Source organism: Phoca vitulina, unplaced genomic scaffold (assembly GCF_004348235.1).
Source record: "Phoca vitulina isolate PV1807 unplaced genomic scaffold, GSC_HSeal_1.0 scaffold25, whole genome shotgun sequence".
Lineage (NCBI taxonomy): Eukaryota > Metazoa > Chordata > Mammalia > Carnivora > Phocidae > Phoca > Phoca vitulina.
Window position 1 is genome coordinate 21,030,609 of NW_022589728.1, and position 22,635 is coordinate 21,053,243.

A 22,635-nucleotide genomic window follows, 5' to 3' on the forward strand; every position below is an offset into this window, starting at 1 on the left:
CATGCTTGCTCTCTCAGATAAATCTTTAAAAAAATAATGCCCCAAATTTTTCCAAAACATAAAAAGCTTTAACTCTATTGATTTAAAGCACCCTCCTCTCAATCTCTTACACAAAACAGCACTATCAGCTTTGCCTTCAACTACCATGGAACAACATGGACATAAAAAGGACATGAATGTTGATAGGTCAAATAATACATCAAATAATCTTTGTCCTCCCTCTTCACTCCCATTTGTTGAGAACCACTGAATTAAACCTACTAAGTGCAAAAATGCTAATGTGATTATAGTAATAATATTCTATAATCAGAGTGGCAGCACATTTACTTTAAACAGTTGATAATTACAAAATAGTTTATAACGTATCCTTATAGACTCTATAATATAAAGTGCTGCATAACCCTTGCATTTCTGGAACACGCATTAATTGATAAAGAAAGGTGGTTTAAAAAAAACTTGACCACAGGGGCGCCTGGGTGGCTCAGTCGTTAAGGAGCTGCCTTCGGCTCAGGTCATGGTCCCAGGGTCCTGGGATGGAGCCCCGCGTCGGGCTCCCTGCTCAGCAGGAAGCCTGCTTCTCCCTCTGAGGCCCACTCCCCCTGCTTGTGTTCCCTCTCTCGCTGTGTCTCTCTCTGTCAAATAAATAAATAAATCTAAAAAAAAAAACCTTGACCACAAATAATCTTAAACACATAGGTGCTTCTAGTCTTCCGGATTAGCTTCCTAAACAGTTCCTTGAATCCCCCTCAATTTGCAATTAAAATAATCTACTCTGAATTGCAATCACAAAAAACTAATCAAGATCTATTGAACACGAATTGTGTCTCAAACTCTGATCACTGAAGGAGATACAAAGTAATGATAATAACAACAGTGAACATTTAAGGAAACTGGGGCACAAGGTCACACCTGTTCAAGTGATGGAGCCAGACCACAATCTAAGCACTGTGGCTCCTAAATCTTACTCCATACTGACTGTATAGAACTAAAAAAAAAAACAAGAACCAAAACCAAAACCAAAAACTCCTGCACATAAAGAACTCCAAAGTTTGTTGGAATGTAATATTAACATCTCCCAACAGAACATTCAAGTTTTTGGTAAATTCTCTAAGAAAGATATTATAATCTTTCTGCCCTGCAGTGACATCATCTCATGAGTGACTAGGAAGAAAACTAATGATAAGATCTTGAAAGATTTTACTTTCATTCTGTCCTTAAAAGTGAAATGCCTTTCCCAAGGACAAGTCTGTGCTTGATGGTATGTAAAATGTCAATTACTTCAGTGTATGGTTTTCTGATCTTCTACTGAGAAATGTCTTACTATGGAATTGTGAGCTCAAATAGTACACACAGAAGGACAACAGATGGTCTTGTCGGGTAATCTTTACACTGAGGGTCCCTAACCCTCTACTTCATCTCAGGTTGCTGGGATTCCTAGTGGGAAGAAGAATCCCACAACCCTACCCTGGCTCAGGACCTCCACCAGAGGACTCTCAAACCCAGCTCCTCACAATATCTGGCAGAGTCCCTTGAAGAGTCTCTAAAAAAGCAGAGAACCCCCCCCCCATACTTTTCTAAATCTCAATGAGACATGGGAGTTTCCATTTGGATAAGCAAAGTAGACAATTTATGCATTCTAATATTTGGACTGGAGACTCAGAATAAAAACTCTATCATCCGTGCTCCCAGCACATGAAAAAAGCATCTTTTGAACAAAAAGCTGCCTTAATCTATCACTTTATAGGTGCTGAAGCACCACCTTCCTGGTGCTTTCAGGGGGGACTATGTTAATTACTACTCATATCATGAGAGGCTTTCAGGGCTAGAAATGTTCCTGGTAAAACAAACAGTCCAAAAATATATGCCATTATCATTTTTTTTTTTTAAAGATTCTATTTATTTATTTGACAGAGAGAGACACAGCGAGAGAGGGAACACAAGCAGGGGGAGTGGGAGAGGGAGAAGCAGGCTTCCCGCTGAGCAGGGAGCCCGATGCGGGGCTTGATCCCAGGACCCTGGGATCATGACCTGAGCCGAAGGCAGACATCTAACGACTGAGCCACCCAGGCGCCCTATGCCATTATCATTTAATTGAGAGTTCTACACAGGAAATACATGCATAGGAAAGAAAAATAATAGGCCACATTTTTCTGTATTTTAAAAAAAAGATAATTCCAGAATTTAAAGAAAAATTTTAGGGGCACCTAGGTGGCACAGTCAGTTAGGTGTCCAACTCCTAGTTTCTTTGGCTCAGGTTGTGATCTCACAGTCATGAAATTGAGCCTGTCAGGCTCTGTGCTCAGCGCAGTGTAAGCTTGAGATTCTCTCCCTCTACCCCACCTCCCCCATCGTGCTCTAGCATGTACAATCTCTCTCTAAAATAAATAAATAAATCTTTAAAAGAAAAATTTTAGGAAGATTCACTAACGCCCTATAATTTTCCTGTCAATAATCCCTGATAAAGGGAGAATCTGTTACCAGAAAATTTCTTTAAAATCGTCTAATTTCATTCTGGCTTCACTAATAATAAAACCTATTTGATCCTCAACCACTCTGTGAGGCAAACAATCACTATCCCCATTTAACAAAAATGGAAATTGGACTTAAACATTAAATCACTTGCTGAAGTCAACAGGTCCACCCATAGGCAATATATACTTAAATCATTATTAAATTTACTTTTAAATCACACAAATTTCCTCTGGTTAAAAAAAAAAGTATATTTTTTTTATCAGAAAGCTCTGAACATCTAACTAAAATCCCATTAGATATAGTTTAAGAACGTTGCCTTTTGTGGGACTAAAGAACAGCTAGCTGCTCACTGCATCTCATATGGAAACACTTTGGATCTCTCAGAAACAATAAATCCTCCTTCCTCTCTTCTCTTCTTTTAAAGGACAGTAACACTTGCAACTTTCTACAGCTTAGCCTGTTAACAGATGATGGTTCCCAAAGATGACCACAACCTCCCATCCCACATACTCTTCTAATTCAACTTTTAACATTCCTCCCAAGGAGAGCTGGGATCTATGTTCCCAAATACGTGTTCTGAATCTGGATCTGGAGAGGCTTGTGACTAAGGCAAGGTAACCCTATGTGACTTATGAGGTTAAGTCATAAAAGGTGACAGCTTCCTTGGAACTATTACATTTGAACCAGTCATGCTGTGAGGAAGCCCAAGCAGCTAGGTAGAGAAACCATTCATTCAAAGGTATTTCAGTGTAACTCAGCTGAGGGCCTGGCCAACAGCCTACATCAAACACCAGGCATGTAAGTGAGCAAGCCTTCACTTGATTCCATTGCCAAGCCCTGGTTTTGAGACTTCATTCTAGCTGAACGCCAGACATCATGGAGCAGATAAGCTATGTCCATCATGGCTTTTCCAACTCTAGCCCACAACATTTGTAGGCATAATGCCACCAAGTGTGGAATATATATTGTATAATAACAGTAAACAGAACTTCCTAATCCAGAACGCAAGCAAGAATTAAAAAGGAGACAAGGGGGGAAAGGCTCCTTTCTAAACATTCAAAATAAATATCCCAAATTTTGTGCTCTAAATATCACTAGTTTTTTTTGTTTTTTGTTTTTTAATTTGAGAGTGCACAAGAGGGGGAAGGAGCAGAGGGAGAGGGACAAGGAGACTCCATGCTCAGCACAGCCTGATGCAGGGCTCAATCCCAGGATCCCAAGATCATGACCCAAGCAGAAACCAAGAGTGGGAGGCTTTAACTGACTGAGACACCCAGGTGCCCCAAGATCACTAGTTTTACAGATAAAAGTCTCTCAGATTCTCATGCAAATCTTATTAAAAGTGCATATAAAAAATAAAATAGAGGGGCGCCTGGGTGGCTCAGTCAGTTGTTAAGTGTCTGCCTTTGGCTCGGGTCATGATCTCAGGGTCCTGGGATCAAGTCCCACATCAGGTTCCCTGCTCAGCGGGGAGTCTGCCTCTCCCTCTCCCCTGCCACCCATACCCCCACTCCCCCCGCCCCTCTCCTGCACACTCTCTCTCTGTCAAATAAATAAAATGTTTAAAAATAAGTAAATAATAAAATAGAAACATACTATAATATTTTCTATCTTCATCCTATGCATATGTCTCTCTTTAGAATGCCTTTTCTCTTCTCTGATGAAATCTCAATCAGCCCTTGAGGCTCAAATCAAATACTCCAGCAGCTGTAAAGCCTTTCCTCACCTCACAAAATGAACCATTTGCCCCCATAAAATATCTTACCAGCCCTCTAATACAATTTCCTATTCTAATGCATACATTGTAATTACTTGCCCACGTGACTTCTTCCTTCCCTGTGAGATCTGCAAGGATAGGGGACATTTCTTTTTTAAATTTTTGTGTTCCCATTGTCTGGTATATTGGAAGTGTTCATTAAATTTTTGCCGAATTAACAGATCTAGTTATCTGGTTTCTAAACCCATAGCAGATAAAATGCAAAAAAACAGAAAAGACAAAAGGCACTGTCATTAAAAGATAATAATAATTATTATACACATATATACACAAAATATAACACCCAGTGAACAAAGACAGAAAAGGGCAAGTCCAGGAGTTACCTAGAATTCTGTTGCATGGGCTCTATAGTTTACAGTTACATGGTAGAGAGACAAACAGATCAGTACCTTAGAAGATGGCATGGACCTGAGTGAATTTTGGCACATTTCTAATCACTTTAGAAAACAGGAAAATACTTCACATTTTAAAAGTATTTTCTCCTGGGGTGCCTGGCTGGCTCAGTCAGAGCAGGAGACTCTTGATCTTGGGGTTGTGAGTTTAAGCCCCACACTAGGTGTGGATATTACTTTTTTAAAAAATCTTTAAAAGTATTTTCTCCTAAATGACTAATTTAGAAAAATGAAGTGCTCAAAGGAATAAAAAACAGAATCAGAAAAATTAGATACACAACCTCTCATTTTCTGAGGGTTTTGTAGAGCCACTGTTTTACAGTAGTAGTACTTTCTTTATATTATTTTTGTGCCCCGCCCCGATCTGTCCATAATGTTTGTTTGAGTTACATTCCCTGTTGACCCAGGCTGCTACCTGCTACCTTATCTGTTTAGAATGTAGCACAGAGCCACTCAGAAATACACCTACAATTTTTGTCCAACCCTCTCTCATATGCCAACATTTTTAAAAAGCATCGCAACATATATATAATGACAAGAACAAAGAGGCTATCACTTAGTATGTCTGGAAGACATTTCAGGAAATTTTTCCAAAAAAAAAAAAAACGAAACAAAACAAAACAGAAAATGGGATTTCTGAGTCACTTGTTTTAAATTCTACTCACTTCAAAACTGCCCAGATCTGGGGGCACCTGGGTGGCTCAGTCGGTTAAGCCTCTGACTCTTGGTTTCAGCTCAGGTCATGATCTCAGGTGGTGAGATCCAGCCCAGTGAATGGCTCTGCGCTCAGCCCAGAGTCAGCTTAAGAGATTCTCTTTCTCTCCCTCCCCCTCTGCCCCCCCCCGCCCCCGCTTGTGCGCACAGATTCTCTCTCTCTCTAAAGTCAATCAATCAATCTGCCCAGATCTGTTAAATAAAAAGGCCTATGTACAGTCTCACTTTTCTTTCCATTCTTCATTTCTCTTATGTATCTCCTAAGTATATGATTTCCCAGTATAAATATTAATTCAATAACTGCAATTCTCATTATTCCTGAGCAGCATATTTTGTTTTGTTTTTTGTTGTAGCAAGGGGGGGGGGTGTTGCCATCTCTAAGAAAGGTGCAGGGCGGGGCGCCCGGGTGGCTCAGTCGGTTAAGCGTCTGCCTTCAGCTCCAGTCATGATCCCAGGGTTCTGGGATCGAGCCCCATATTGGGCTCCCTGCTTCACAGGGAGCCTACTTCTCCCTTTTCCTCTGCTTGACCCTCCCCCTGCTCGTGCTCTGTCAAATAAACAAATAGAGTCTTTGAAAAAAAAAAGAAAAGAGAAGAAAGGTGCAGTACAAGATGCATGGCCATCATCCTAACAAGGCTCTTCTACCTCCACCTGGTGGAGGCTCTTCCACTCTTCCGCCTCCAAGAGTATTACTTTAAATAAGAGAAGATAACCTTGGTTTCTGTTTTTTTTTTTCTGAAGCTTAAAAGTTTCAAGTTGAGAGCTATCCTGGAGTTACTTAAATTCTTGTGTTATTTCTTGTTCTCTCTGACTGCTAGTGTTTTTCCCACTCACAACTTTTCCATTGAGGCTTCCAGATCTATGTTAAGAATAATTACTACTTCTCTACTGGATTAGGTAGGTGAGCTAACCAGGGATCTCACTGGTATAATCTGCACATGTGTGAATGATTTTTACTTTTAGACTCTTATTTTTCAAACTGAGAACGAATCCCAGATATCCACTGTGATTCACAAGGGAAGACAGGAGGGCTCTACTATACCTTAATAAGGTTCTGAAGTAAGAAAGAGAATAGGAGGTTAAATAGAAACTAAAGCTGGAAATCATGGGGGCGGGCAGGAAAAGTCAGAAGGGAGAACAAATAAAGACACTGCACACCCCCCCCCCCAAAAGGAAACAGAAACAGAAACCTTCAAATTCAAAGTTACGGAGTAGTCAAGTATTCAAGAAACTCAAGTTGCCAAACTCCGTAAAATCCCAGCAAATTTTTTATCTATGGTGTTACTCCCAAGAAGTGTTTGAATAAAAGCTTTCTAGTTAGTCAAGTGTGCTATAAAATTAATGTCTCAACCCCCATCCTGTGCCTAAAAGAGAAATCTACTACTTCCCAGGAGGAAAACAACTCCTAGGGTTCTCTTACGGTCTGCATTCTCAGAGACCAAACTAGCTCTGTGTTTGCATCCCTCCTAGCATGAGGTCGATCTGCGTGGGATGCGCTTGTAGAATACGTGTCTGGGCCCAGACAGGAGATGCATTCAGAGGGGGCATGCCAAGAAAATGTCCTAAGATGCCACAATCTCAAGCAATAAAGCTCTCAAAGGTTACGCTATTCTTCAGCCCTGATCAAATTAATATATTTAACAATTTATTTTATTTTTTTAAGTAATCTCTACACCCATCGTGGGTGGGGCTCGAACTTAAACTTTGAGATTGGGAGTCGCAGGCTCCACCAACTGAGCCAGCCAGGCACCCCAACAATTTAATTTTCCTAACACTTCTGGAGAAGCTGAAGTCTTTTTCTTATTAATTAATTAATTAATTTATTTATTTAAGTGATTTCAACAGCCAACATGGGGCTCGAATTCACAATCCTGAGATCAAGAGTTCCATGCTCTTCAGTCTGAGCCAGCCAGGCTCCCCTAGAGAAATTGAAGTCTTAACACCGAAAAGACCAGCTGCACAACAATGTGAATGCACTACGAAACTATACATTTAAAAACTGAGTGAGATGGTAAACATTGTTAAGTATTGTGCCACAATTAAATTTTTTAATTAAAAAAAACCTAAAAAATGTCTAAAGAACAAAAAGCAAACAAGCAAAAACTAGGGGCAATGTTTCATACTAAAAGAGACTACAGAACCAAATGCAATGAGTGAACTTGATTAGCTGCTGGTTTGAAACCCCAAACTGTAACAGTTTGGGGACAACTGGGAAAACTGATTAGAGAGCTGATAGTTGACATTACTTTTCTTGGGTTTAATAGTCATATTCATATTATATACGATTCTATAAAATAATGCCTTTATTTTAAGGCAATGTGCTTTATGGATAAAGGGTCATCTGTAACTTACTTTCAAAGAGTTCATCACTCACACACACACACACACACACACACACACAAAGAGGGAGAAAGAAGATCATATACAGCATTGAAATAGTTCTTATTTAGCCACTTGTTCTACCACATTATTGCAGCATCACAGGAGCTAAGGAAAAGAGATATATATGACAGTGCACATCACAAAGCACCAACCTGCTTTTCCACCTGAGCTGTACGCTGTTTCTACTACTTTAATATATAATTGGCTGGTGACAGAATGTAAATAGCTGACAGACAGATAGATAGATAGCTTTCTGAATTACTCTGCAAATAAAATGATCCCACAAAATAGAGAATTACTATTTAAGTAGAGATTTGGGAAGAAGGTTGAGAATATTTTTATAGGTGTTGTCACAAGTATATATTAATGTGTGTGCTATAAGGGCTTTGCTCTTTGGATAGTTGTAGAATTCCATTATTTATCTATTGAGACATCAGCCCTTCAAGTGCCGCTTTCATTCTCTTTTTTATCACTTCTTCAATGGAAGTATTTAAGTGCCAACCCTGGTATACTTTTCTTTCTGTTTGGTTTTGTTTTATTACCTTTCGAGAACTACTGAATTTCCCCAAGGTTTTCTTTACCTTTTTTTTTCCTCTTCCCACTATAAACTGAGATTATTAATCCCTCTTCTCACCATAGTGTCAAAATATTCTGCAGGGGAAAAGATAATAAGTCTCAGTGTAAAAAATGTTCAGTTTTACGGAAGCAACAAAGCCCAAAATTTTAGTCTTTATTGTTTCTGTTTTGAAGGTAAGTGGACTTCTGTATTTTTTTGTAAAATCTGTAACCAATGTAATAAGCATCTTTACTAATAACCTTTCAATACTGTTGGACTCTATGTGTACTTTTTGTTTTGATCATAGACTTCGCTATTAACTAAGATCAATAATATAAACTTCCAATAAATTGAGTTTTATATCAAAGGGTTGCTTCCTAAATTTTAGAATAACTCATTAGTTTTCTCAAGGCAAATCAAAGAGCGTGAACTTGTATGGTCAAGGCCAGGAAGAACAGACTAACGGTACAAAGGCTCGCGTAAAGAAATAGGGAAAAAATGGGTTTGTGACAGACCTATCTAGTAAGCGTTTGGGAATGTCATTCTGTGATGAGTGGGGACTTGTATTATTATAAAAAGGATATCTGGGGAAGATCAGTCTATTAATGACTTACAGTGCCGAAGAAGAATCTGTTAAATCAGTCCAAATACAGTTTAAAAATGAAAGCCTTTAAGCTGTTCTGTAATACTATTTTGGAGGAGGGGGATAAAGAATGAATGAATAAATAAAATATATACACATATATACTCCGTCTTTACTACTCAATCTTTAGCAAACCAATAAGAAAACACCTAAAATGTCCTTTCATTTAGATAAACCAAAGCATACAGTCATTTTTAAGCGTCTTTACTGAACAAAATAGACAGACAAATTTTAATGCTTGATTATTCAAAGCATTTTAGTTTAGTTTTTCCTCCTTGATATTAAACTCCAAAGAATTTGTATCAAAAATTCTAACTTGTTTCACTGCTATTAGGAACTAATCCACCATTTATCTCTCAACTTTCAAAAAAAAAGTTTGTATAAAAAGCCTGTTCCATTTAAAATAACAAGAACTATAAGTTAACTACTCAGTATGATCAAGTTGATAAACTAGTAGTAGGTCCTTAAAGCTGCAAAGGCATGTACCTGCTACCCTGGATTTATTCTATATACACCTTCATTAATTTATAGATTTTAGTCCAGGCTACTCTATTGCATTGCTATCTTCCATCTGCATGGTGCTAACCTTTTTAGCCTAGATTCAACACAGCAACTCCTCTCTAGGCCACTCCAATTTCTTTCTGAATGCCTTTCCTTCTCCCCCCTCCCCAATATACACTTGATCTCTTTCTCCAAGACTGTAAACAGCTCTGAACAACTGAGGCAGGTTCAGGAAAAATCTACAATGAGACTGTGGGAGACACCTGAACCTCAATGGGAAACTTCTCAAGAAGAGAATGGAAAAGGGCACCCGGAGCCAGAAAAACTCTATCCCTTGGTGAGAAGGTGCTGGCTTCCTCACTCCTCTGAGGGCCAAGCCAGGTAAAGGTGCTCAGCCTCTGAAAATCACAAGCCCTTGAAGGTCTTCCCTTGCCTTACCATCCGGTCTTTATCTGCTCTCGGGTGGAAGAATCCCCTCACTTCTCACCTCACAGAGCATGGGGGTAGAAGGGCTGTGGGGCTCAGTGGTACCTGAAGGGAAGAGGCCATCAGCACTGCCCGAATTATGGCTACAGATCAGAAGATGTTATACATGAGAGCCAGCCAGCTCCTGGTAGGAAATCCATAGGCAAACAACAATTTTGCAGGTGAGCATCTGGGACCCCAGTCCCCTGAGACTCACCCCATGCTCCATCTACCACAGGCTCTCCCTTCCCTCCCCACCACAGGGTCAGCAGCTGCTCCCAGTGATAGTGAGAAGGGGAGGGGGGCTCTTCTAGTGGAGTCCTGACCTCTGCAGGAGGCCCAGCTCACTGGCCCTACCACAGGCACTCAAGGCCAAGCCAGAGGTATCCGGACCCAGTTCCTTCCTGTCAAGGCTTTGCTCGCCTCGAGTGGAAAATCTGGGGTTCCCTTTATCTCCTATCTCTCTTTTCTCCTCAATGTCTTTTCTCAAAGTGGAAATATTTACTACTACAGTAAGATCACCAATGATTACAAGAATGCTATTATGTGAGCATCCTTTAACCAGAGAAGGATAATGCTCCAATTCTGTTTTCTAATGTCCTTCAATGTCCAGACATTTTGTTGACTTTTGTTACTATCAACTGTCACTGACAATATGTTCAGTTCACAATGAATATGTCATTTTTGTGTGTAATTGCTTAAAGTCTTTCATTTATTAAAATTCTTAATTGTACACACCTCCTGCTTAAAATAAAAGGTAGTATAGCATAAATCAAAGAGCTTTACATGACTTCCACTTCCTTCACTTGGTTCCATTATTTATACTTACCATGTGTTTATTTAGAAAAGACTGTAGTGGTGCTATGATACATTAAAACGACATTTTTAATGGGATAAATATTTTTATATCACACTTTTACAGAAGAGTCTTAAGGAATCAAGATATTACTACTTAAAACAGCAATAGGAACACTACAGATAAGACTCAAAATAGAATTCCAGAAATTGAAAATACAATACACTACCAGAAACTCCAAAGAGGCAGGCAGGCATTCCCAAGGCTTTAGGAATTTGGTTACAATTTCCATCAATCTAAATTGTCTATTTCCAATTTACACCATTTGGACCACTTGAACCTAATGAACACTTTCAAGACATCTAACACTACAGAGTTTGTAATAATATCCTTAAACAGGCAAGAAATAAAATACATAAAAACTAAGGAATGTGGGATGCCTGGGTGGCTCAGTCAATAAAGCATCTGCCTTTGGCTCAGGTCATGATCCCAGGGTCCTGGGATCGAGTCCCGCATCCGGCTCCTTGCTCAGCAGGGAGCCTGCTTCTCCCTCTGCCGCTCCCGCCCCCCCCCACCCCCCATATCTCTCTGTCTTTGACAAATAAATAAAATCTTAAAAAAAACCAAAGAAACTAGGGAATGTAATACTCAATCCTATTAGACAACAGAAGCTCAGCCCCCCAGTGTGCTGGACCACAATGTTGTCCAGCAACCAACTAACTTCCAACAACAAATCAGCCAATTACTACACTGTGCCTGTTAAGTGATCTGTTTTCAACCTAATGGCTTACTTAACAAATAGCTAGCTTCTTCCCTAAGTGCTGTTAGCAGAGCCAATCTGTTTGTTAAAGAGGGAAACCGCAGATCATGATCATACATGAAATACTTAATGATAGTAACAGACTTCCTCCATAATCTTGATTATGTTCCCTTCACTACCAGCTACCTTCCATCTTTAAGAAAAAAAAGTGAGAAAGCCAAGGAAGAAGGAGAAAAGGAGGCAGAGGAGAAAAGTCTACAAGGATTTATACCCAAACTGAAGCAGTCCAAAGTTGTGCCATTATTTACCAGCCCATCCTCACTTCAAAGTACCGAGCCACACAGAAGCTGAGCCTCGGTGCACAGCACACCTAACACCATACCCACCACAGGCTGCAGACACAAGGTGGCCAGGACAGGACAACACAATCACCTCAAACACCCACGAGCCCCTACTGCCTGTCTCCGTAACGATGAAATAACCAACTTCTGTAATTTCAAGAAACGTTATTAATGTTCACAGAAATTCATACTCTTGACATTCAGATTTTTTTTTTTTTTTTTTTTAATTTGAGAGAGAGAGAGAGAGAGAGAAACAGCATGAGAGGGGATAGGGTCAGAGGGAGAAGCAGGCTCCCCGCCGAGCAGGGAGCCCGATGCGGGACTCGATCCCAGGACCCCGGGATCATGACCCGAGCCGAAGGCAGTCGCCTAACCAACTGAGCCACCCAGGCGCCAGACATTCAGATTTTTAGCAAGAGATTTCCATATTCCTTATTTAGGAATCTAAAAGTATATGTGAAAGAATTCACCACCCATGTTCCAACAATAACCAGAGGTAATTTACCTGATAAACACAGTTATGAATAATTCTAGCTTTAAAATATACACAGGCACATTAAAAATGTATTTTTAGTTTGTTTTAAGTAATCTCTATGCCCAACATGGGGCTCGAACTCATGACCCCAAGATCGAGTCACATGATCTACCGACTGAGCCAACCGGATGCCCCTAAAAGTTTGTTATCCATGTAGCAATCTAAATTTCCCCTTTAGTTTGACTCTAGAAATGACTCAGGTAAAAACAAAGGTTCCTGTAAGATATGCAACTCCATTTTTTAATTTACATTTTGACAATAACTGAAAGCTTTTCATCAGTAAGCATATTAACAATAGAATTAAAATTTTAAGATAAATTAATATTACATAGTCTTACAAATGCTACTGTACCACCAAAGGCAAGGGAAGTCACTTCATGTTTGATTAATAAGCTGATTTTATAAGCAGAAATAATCTGCTAGAAAAGACAATTGTCATTTAGACGGCTACTTCAATGGGCAGAGGTCAGTCAGCAACAACAGGAACTTCCAGAACTCACTCACACTCCGCAAGCTAAGCCTTGGAATATGTGGGATCACATTTCACATGGACACACTAAATGAGTAACAGAAAATACCATGCATTATATTTTCATCCACGACAACAAGCCTTCAGTCCCTGGGAGCTGGAACGCTGAAAGCAGTGTATGCTGCTCCCCGCACGTGCATAGGTGAAAGAGTTCCCTGAAAGCTCTCCTCGCTCCCTGCAAACAATCAAGCAGACAGAAGAATTCCACAAATAGCAGAGCACAAGTCAGATGACTGCATATATTATCAGCCTTCTTTTAAGACTACAAGATCTCAACACCAAGTCATCCACGCCACAGAGATTGCACAAAATCTGTAAAACATGCATCCCACAATCACCACCTAATAATTAAACATACTAGAATTAAATATATTGTAAAGAAATAAGAAGCCAAATATCTGTATCAGTGTTTCATCCCTTCTAAACCTACACCCCCTGTAGTGCTCCCAATCTATTTTCTCCCTAGCCCCCACAATCAAGTTTTCTTGAGCTTATTTTCTTAGCTTTTTCTTGGGAGAAATAGGCAACCTGGATGGGCTTTCTCAAAATATACTCCTACCCCTTTCCTCTTCCCAAGTGCAGAATTACTGATCTGTGTTACCTCCACAAAGCACTTGATAAGACACCACCACCTGACACTGAAAGAAGCACAGCCCACCAGCTAGCAGAATACACATTAAGGGGACAGGGCTAAGGGGCAATGTTTGCCTGGATTTGAATTCTTCTCCAGTAGTCTGGCTGTGTGACCCTGGGCAAGTTAACTTGACAGTTCTGTGCCCCCACTTCATGAACTACGTAATAGGAATGATAACACCCACCTCACTGTGTTACAGGGAGAAACACACAGAGTATACAATAAGGGCACCTGAACCCTGCACCAGGTTCTGAGTAAACACCCAGTAAATATTACTTGTTTTTACTTCATCCATTACCATTCTTATTTTTTGAAAATTAAAAGAATCCTGCAATTTAAGAATTGTTAAACAATGGGCTGATGACTAAAAAGCCAGAGACTATTTGTAGATCTTAAGATAAGTAACACCTGCCCAGGTATAGGCCTGCCTTGATGCAAGGCTTTGCTACATACCTGCTGGCATGATTTGCAGGACTGGAACCACTCAAATCTCTCTCTCCCTTTCATGGACTAAACACCAACACTGACAGCCTTATAAAAGGCCTGAAAACATGTTCTTTACAGATTCCTAAAAGGAAGACATTCTCAGACTCACCATTACCTCTGATACTTACGATTTGTTTCCTCGCCCTCACTGGTCAAGGGTAATCCCCCCTCCCCCCGGAAGTTTTGCTCATAGGCATAAGGACTTAATCTCTCTTAAGCTTCATCTTCTGAAAAATGAGGTAACCTCTATTTTACAGGGCTGTGGCAAAAAAAGAAAGAATGAAACGCACCTCAAAAAGCCCCTAACAGGTTGCTGGCACTCAGGGAGAGCTGCTATTATCATTTACGGTGCATTGTCATTACTCTCCCAATACATACATTTCAGTCAAGAGCAAGAATGAGTTAAATCTAGAAAAACTAATAATCATAGAAGAACACCTGTGAGAGGCTGCACAAGGGAGTTTTCCATCCTTTAGAAACTTTGGCTGTGAAGGCCCAGAGTATGTAGCTTTAGAGTAGCGACAAGGCACACTCTCCACAGAACTGGGAGGTCCCTGACTAGTTGCCCTAATACCTTTGACCAGCTAAAGACTGCCATGCTGACCACACACACGACATGATTCCAGAGAATATAAAACAACACTAATTATAAATATTCATACCTCCATTAAAGGAAAAGTATTTGATTGTAAGCTAATCAGTTAAGTGGACATTTAACAACTTACTATAAACCTAATCCTATTTTCGGGGGGAAAAAAAAGCTCAAACCCAAATCAAAGCAAAATTTTTTGACAATATATAATTAAAATTACACACACCAAAAAACCAAATCATTAATATCCAAGCAAATTGAAAATTAAGGTGAACATGTACCTTTCCACCTTCTCCTCCACCAAAAACATCACCCACTCTGTGTTCCCCATTAAATCACAGGATTCGTAATAGATGGTTTCCACTATCAAAGTACACTGCCAATGCTAGGATACTCAAATACTCATCAAATGAATAATGAACAAATGAATGAAACAATGGTTAAATGAGGCAAGAATGCAAAGACAAGATCTAAAAAGCCCAATGTGGGATTTAAGTTACCCATGGGGAACTCTTAACAGTTCATAATTAGCTGCCTGTAAGGCATAAATTCTACTAGATTTAACCTGCTAACTTCAATTCTTCATGTATCTATCAATTGATACTTAAAATTAAAAACTGTTTTTTTCTTTCAGAACCTTTAACGAGTTGCCAATAACTTCTACCTACAAGCAGTTTTCCTCTCTCTCTTAAAGTTAAGATTCTACATCCAAAAGCCTCAAAAGCAGCTAAATAAAACATCCTCATAGGTTCCCTGCTTACTTAATTCTCCTCTAGAAATTTCCAACTAGGGAACCAACTTAAAATTGTCCTGGAATCAATTTTTCCACAGTTGCATTATGTCATCATAAGCCACTGGAAGCCAGAAATGTGGTTACTGATGAACATTTCATAGGATAGACATAAAATCTTTGCCCTAAAAGCCAAGAGCATCGTGATCTCCTACAGACCACCTAGTCCTTTCATTTCAGTTACCTTCAAACACAAGTTTACCTTTAAGATTTCCAGTTCTTTTCATAACGTTTTGCCTCAGTTTTACAACAGCTAGGAAAACTAAACCAGCTTCTAAAATATTCACAGAAGTCACAATCTCACCTCTATTTAGAAATTAGTACCTAGAATCCATAAAGTACGAGTTTCTTTATACCGTCTGAATTGAGGGTCTATGACCTAAAATTGTATTTTATAGCTTTTCCAGACATCACTTTTAATGGGCTCTAAAAGTAACATGACATAACACATTCTTTCTACAGTTTGCAATTCATAAACCCTCCTAGATTTAAAACAAAAAAAGGAAACAAACACTTAAACGCTAAGAATATTTTTTTTGTTTAGAAAGCAAGTCACAGAGGTAAAATGAGCTTCAGGTTTGAGTATAAGAAACTGAAGGTTTTGTTCTGTTTTCCTTTGAATGGCTTTCATCATTGGTAGGTAAATAGAGTCTGATTATTTCATTAGAGGAAAAGATACTAATTTCCACTGATTTTAAGATTTACTGCAATAAAAGACCAATACCTTAAAGCAGTAACTTATTTTCTTTCTCCCTCCTATTCTCTTAATTTAAAATTGATAGAGCATTTATTTTTATTTTTTATTTTTATTTTTTTTTAAAGATTTTATTTATTTATTTGAGAGAGAGAATGAGATAGAGAGAGCATGAGAGGGGGGAGGGTCAGAGGGAGAAGCAGACTCCCCGCTGAGCAGGGAGCCCGATGCGGGACTCGATCCCAGGACTCCAGGATCATGACCTGAGCCGAAGGCAGTTGCTTAACCAACTGAGCCACCCAGGCGCCCCTAAAATTGATAGAGCATTTAATAACATAAATTACCAAACAAAACTATAAACACAGAATACTGAAAAGCCAGTAATTTCTTAAATAGCAGTTTTGCCATAAAAATAGCTAAGCATTAATTAGGCTTTTAAATATAATTTCAACGACATAACAGCAGTCAAAATATCAAATAAGAACACACTGTGCATTTCAGAAAACTGACCTTCTAGAAAAATTGTTTAGAGACTTTTTTTTTTGCTACCTAACATCCTAAGACTGCTTAAAAGAATCGCTTTTAAACCCAATACAACACAAACATTTTTTTTCTCAGAAATTCAAGCTGTCAACTTATGGGTCACATTTCAACCTCATGTGATTTGAAACAGCTAAGGTACTGAATCCTTAAATATAGGGTGTGTAATGAAAGCACTGCTCACAGGTCCTTGATTGTGAGGCTTAGAAAGCTTTAATAAGATATAGCTATAGATAAAGCCAACCAAGGAGCATTACCCCTTTATACATTCATACCACAGCCCACGTCCCCCTCCGATCCTTACATTTTACATTTCCAGTGAAATGTTCCTCTAACAGTGAACAAAAGTCATATAAATTATATTTAGCCAATAAAAGGTTAAAATCAGAGCCAAAGTATCTAAAAAATATAAAATTCATAATTAGTGAGCTTCTTTCTACCTTGTTTCAGTACCCTGACATCTAAAAGTCAAAGAACTCCTCTGTTAAGACTGAAATCCCCAGGAGGAAGAAGGCTCAGATCTAGTCTGAGAGCACACAATGGAATCACAGCTGATGATGCACATCTTTTTCTAGATGTCTCCATATGCTTGAGAGGTTTTTTTCTCCCCCCCCCCAACCCCCAGCCAGGCTTTAGAGGACTTGCTACTCTCTGCCACCAAGAATCTGAGAACATTTTCAAGGATTGTTGTAGAGAATGAAGTAAGATAATGTGTTGCTCTTACACATACAAAAGAGAGAGAAGGGCACACGTCAGAGTGGCCATCAGTAACTAAATTAACTAATGATGGGGGTTTTCAGTGCTGTCAAATTTTGAATGTTGTTTAATTTTTGATATTCCCCACTTCTGGCAGCTAAATGTTTTATCACCACAGTTTTTGTTATTTTATCACTAAAATAACACCCAAAGGGCTACAGCAAAATGCAATTAATTTTTGTCTATGTAAACACTCAAAATTATACTGAATTGAGAATTCACATTATAAATTTGAGAATGGTATATTACAACAACACATCTGTAGAGTGTGGTAAATACTGTTTCCTAAAACTACAGTTCCTCAGTTCTTTCTTATACTAACCAAATATTAACAGAAGCTTGAGAAAGCAGTATAGATAAATACCACGCACATAAGACACCCCCCCCCAAAAAAAAGCCTCCCAAGATCAGTTAAATTCAAGGGATACTTAGCACAAAATGAATGAATTCGTTCTCAGTTTAACATGATTCATTCTTTGAACTCCCAAAGATTTTACAAATTCCAGTTGGGAAAAGGATCCTTGCTGCTGTCAGCGTGCACTAAACCTCACCAACAAAGAACAGGAGCTTATGCCTGCGGAGCAACCTGTGCTCTTTATTGAGAACCAAAGACCTATCCTCCCTATTCTTAAAAGTCAGGAGTTGAGAAAGTCACTGTACTGAACCCAACAACCAACATAAAACAACCAAAAATGTCTCCTAACCTTGCATAAACCAGAAAAGTACTCACACACTGTACAATTCAGCAGTGTGTTTAAAGAAGAAAACTATTTTTTTAAGAATCTTTTGTGTGGGAGTAATCCAGCAAACTACACTTCAGACTTTTTTTTTTTTTCTGTAGACAAATATTCTTTGACTAGCTTTGCTTCTTAAATACCAACGCTTTATTTTTCAAACAGTGATGCTTTGGTTCCTAACTTCATTTTGTTTACTCAAGAAAGAGAAAAAAACAAAACAAAACGCATACCATAAACGACTTTTTTTTTTTTTTAAGATCATCCCAAATGCCGAACTTCCAAGTGCACTTTGGGAACTGGCGGTCTAATTAAACAAGGAACCAGTGAAGCCATTACAAACAATGATGCTTTACACTCCCAATAATCAATTGACGTAAGACTATCCCGATGCCTTCATTTTCAGAGAACCCTTGCAAATTCACTGTCCCCACCCTAGAGTAGCTGAGTGAAAGTGAGGTAGGGGTAAACTGATAACTCCTATGAGCCTCTGCACGTAAACCCGTCGCTGAGGTCCAGAACACGATCACTACAATATACATGCCATTTTAGAAACGGGCCTCGGAGAGTTACTGCCACATACTAAGTGGCTTTAGAGTTCGTCGTGTCTAAGACGACGTCTCTTGTGGTACCAAGAAAAATACAGTATCTCGCGTTAAACTACATGCCTCCTGGGTGGGAGACTCTATAAGTGACACTACCGCACAGACCAAGGACCGGGTGACTAGGGATGGACAAGAGTGGCTAGCTCGGCGTCTCCATGACTCCCCCGCCCCGCGTGCAACTCTGCTCTAACTGGTCGGGAAGCAACCCCGCCCCCTTCCTTCCTCCGGTCCCCACGATTGGCTTACCGACACCCGGCAGGTCAGCTCCCCGCCTTCGATTGGCTCACTGCCCCATCAGTCACACGCAGCGAGATTCGGGTCGGTGGGAGGGGAAGGCGTTGGAGGAGGTGGAGTGGGAGTGGGATTAGAGGACGAGGTGGCGGAGGAGGTGTTCAGGCTTGGTCCCCGGTTTGGGAAAGTTTCCCCTACCAGTGACAGACCCCGAAGGCGTTAGGCCCGGTCCAGCTCTGGGCCGGCGCAAGGGGCTCGGGTCCCCGATTCCCGCCCCTCGGTCCCGCAGGCCCCGGAAACCACTAGAGGGAGGGGGAAGAGGGAGGAACCATCTAACCAGGGACCGACCCACCCCCGATCTCGGAAGAGGCGCCTCCGGGACTCCCCGGAGGGGCGGGGGACGGGGAGCCCCAACACGCCGCGACGACCCCGGCCCCCTCACTCAGCAGCCCCCAGAGGCCCGAAGGAGAAGCGTCCTCGGGCCCGGGGCGTGACCGTCGCGAGTCAGCCGGGAGGGCCCCTCCCGCTTCCCGCCTGGGGCCCTGAGGGCCTGTCCCTTCAGGGGCGGGGAGAAGGGGGAGAGAAAAGGGGGCGCTGGCGAGCCAACCCGGAACCTCCCGGACCGCCTCCCGCCCCCAGCCCCGGCCCCAGCGCGCCTCCTGCACACATGCCCGCACCCAGAAAGTTAAGTCAGGGGCGAGCCCAGCTCGGCGCCGCCGCGGTCCGGCCCCCGGCTCCCCGCCCCCACCGCCGCCCGGCCTGCTCGGCCCGAGCGCGCCGCCCGCCCCGCCCGCCGCAGCTCTTTCCCGTCCGCCCGCGGCGCACGGCGCCCCTCGCCCCCCGCCCCCGGCGCTGACACGGGCCCGGCCCGCCCGCCGGGCCGCCGATCCCCTCCTCCCAGCGTCTCACCCGGCCGGCCGCCCCTGACATCGCGCTTCACCTTCACACACCCCCGAGCACTTCCCGAGTCCTGCCTCCCCTCGCCCGACTCCCACCCTCCGCTGCAGTCGCTCCGCGTTTCCATTAAAGAATGCACCTTCTCAGGATTCACCTTCCCGTCTGAGCCTCTCTCCCCCCCCGAGGGGGACAGGAGCCTCGGTGTTCGCCGACCCCGCACCGGGCGGGCTGGCTGGCGCCTGGCTCCTCCGGCGGGAGCCGCGCCCGCGCCCCCGGCCTCCCCGCCGCGCCTCGGTTCTCACCTCTCGCCGGCGCCGCGGGCTGCAGCCTCCGCCCGCCTCGCGCTCCGGGACTCGTCTCCAGAGCTCTCGCAAAGCGCTGGAGCGCCTCCTTTCTCTCCCAGGGACTCCGCGTCTCCCCGCCGGTTCCCGCCCTCCCCACCCCCCAAGACCCAACTCCCCAGCTTCGCGGTGCCTCCGGGATGCAACTCCCGTTTTCCGCGCACTCCGGCAGCGGTCCCCGCACACAAAAACAGCCCTCTCCGCGGCGCACGGCTCCGCCGGGCTCGGCGCAGGAAGGGCAGTCGCGGCCGGGGGTGGGGACGCGGCGCCCCCCGCCCGCCGCCCGCCTCCCGCCCGCCCTCGCGGCCCCCAGGGAAGGCGCGGTTACCGGCTCGGGTCGGTCACGCCGTCAGGTGCCGGCTGCCGTCGGCGCTGACCTTCGCCGCCGAAGCTGTGGCTGAGGCTGCAGCCGCCATGTTCCCGTGTTAATAACTGCTGCCTGGTTGTTTATTTCAATGGAGATCCTCCCCCAACTCCCTCCTCCTCCTCCTCCTCCGCGTCTCCGCACTTGCGGAGAGAGACACAGACCGCGCGAGCTCGCGAGGAGGGGAGGGGGCTCAGGAGCCAGGCCGTCCCTCCCTCCGCCTCCCTGGCCGTGGCCGCCGCCAAGTCCTGTCACTGGGGAAAGGACGGGGCGGAAACTTGCCTCACGCGCCCCCGGGGAGGGGGCAAAGGTGGACGGAGGGTTCTCCGGGGAGCAGACCCTGGCCGCGGGGTCCGCAGCATCCCCGTCGGCAGAGTCCTCTGAGAAGGCGACCCGGGGAGAGGTGAAGAGTGAGGGGGAGAAGGGAAAGGGGACAAAATGGGTGACTGTGGCAAAGGGAGGGTGACCTATGGGTGACTGCAAGTGAAGGGAGAGTAAACAGATGACTCCATGGGAGGGCAAAGGGCAGTGCCAAAAAAGAAAGCGAGAGGATGGAACTGGCCGGGGCTGCAGAGTGCAGGCAGTGGGTACTTGGGGCTGCAGACGGCGGGGAAGATGCCCCGGACGAAGATCGGGGAAAGCCAAGTGCCAGGTTTGCCCGGGGAAGAGCCTCCCGCCGGCGCTCGGACCGGGCCCCTCCGCCAGCAGCCTGCACCCCTAGGGCGCACCCCTAGCACGCCCCGCGTCTGCTGCTGCGTCCTGGAGGTGCCACTCGTCCATCAAGTCTCCTTCCGCTCCTACGAGGGTAGGCTTCTCCTGTTGCAGCCGTAACTCCCGAAGGGATGGAGGGGCGCGACTGCGGGAGGCTAGCTGAAAGGGGTGCCACCCAGCAATCGCCTGATAAAGCAAAAGTGTCCACAGTGTGTAAAACCTAACCTGGTTGAGCATTCGCGTCCCGACATGAATCACAAAAGTTCTTTATTGGAAAGTCCACTTCCTAGACGTCAGAAAGTGATGGGGGGGGGCGGGAGAGTGCAGGAGAGTTGCACCAAAAATTCGAGAATTCTCACTTAAATATTACTTGGATCAGTTTTATGCTTTGGGAAAGCGAGTTCTTCCCAACTTAGATATAATTAGTTGGAAAAAATGAACAACATTTGCATAACAAATTTCCTTACTTCTAGTCTTACGAGAAAAGGTCACTTGCCATAGACAATAATAGTGTTTATTGAACACTTACTATGTGCCTGGCACTGGACTGAGTAATTTATATACGCTATTGATTTTGATCCTCAAGCCTTACAAGGTAATTACCGTTTTTACCCTTCACAAAAAATTTAAACTTAAAGAAATAAAGTAATTTGCCTAGGGTTATACAGCCAGGAAGCTGGAGAGGATTTGAGCCCAGTCCTGGCGGGCTCCAGAGCCCACACTTTTAATATCTTCAACCTCAAATTTGTGGGAATACCACCAATTTTATTTTTGGAAAGAAAATGTGTGGTGTGTGTGTGTGAGACTATAGATGGAAAATGGAAGGCTATTGCAACAAATTGTTAGTATAGTGGGGAGTATATAATAAGTGGGTGTGTAATGGGGTACTTCCACTTTTATTTTGTACACTTAACTACAGTGTTTAAAATGTTTGCATTGACTGTGTATTAATTTAGTAAATTTTTAAAGATTATTTTTATTACCTCGCATAACAGAATTATGTTCCCTAAAAACCCACAGCTCTCCAAAAACCTGGGAGAAGAAACAGGAAATGAAGGGTTTTTAATGGACTGTCTTCTTCCACCAAATACTAGTCCATAGTATTCCTACAATGAGGAAGTAGTCACCTGAGGTCTGTCACATTGCTGGACTCAGATTTTCTTTCCTGTCCTCTCCCCTAACACTGAGTTGTGATAAAGAAAAGATTCTCCTTCTTGCTTTCTTTTTGGCAGAAGTCCTGAGTCCATCAGTCCTCTGCGACAGTATATATCACACTGTCAAAAACCACCCATGATATCTGTGCAAATAAATGACTCCCCATTGCATTTCCATATTTCTCAATAAAACTTACTGCATGCTCAAGAGACACGACTGTTTCTACCAAAATAAAACAAACA

The 22,635-nt window shown here is 42.8% G+C and overlaps 1 protein-coding gene across 6 annotated transcripts in view; it reads right to left on the reverse strand.

Moving 5' to 3' along the window:
- The window catches only part of NCOA2 (nuclear receptor coactivator 2), a 284,594-nt gene extending 263,784 nt beyond the window's left edge, over positions 1-20,810 (reverse strand). For 4 of the 6 annotated variants that reach the window (XM_032421672.1, XM_032421670.1, XM_032421663.1 and 1 more), the window contains exon 1: positions 20,492-20,810. The gene's annotated coding sequence lies outside the window, so the exon portion shown is untranslated. Of the gene's footprint in view, positions 1-19,961; positions 20,015-20,124; positions 20,258-20,491 lie in introns of those variants that run through there. The other 2 variants (XM_032421664.1, XM_032421665.1) reach the window with 2 other exon arrangements.
- Between the last annotated feature and the right edge of the window lie 1,825 nt (positions 20,811-22,635).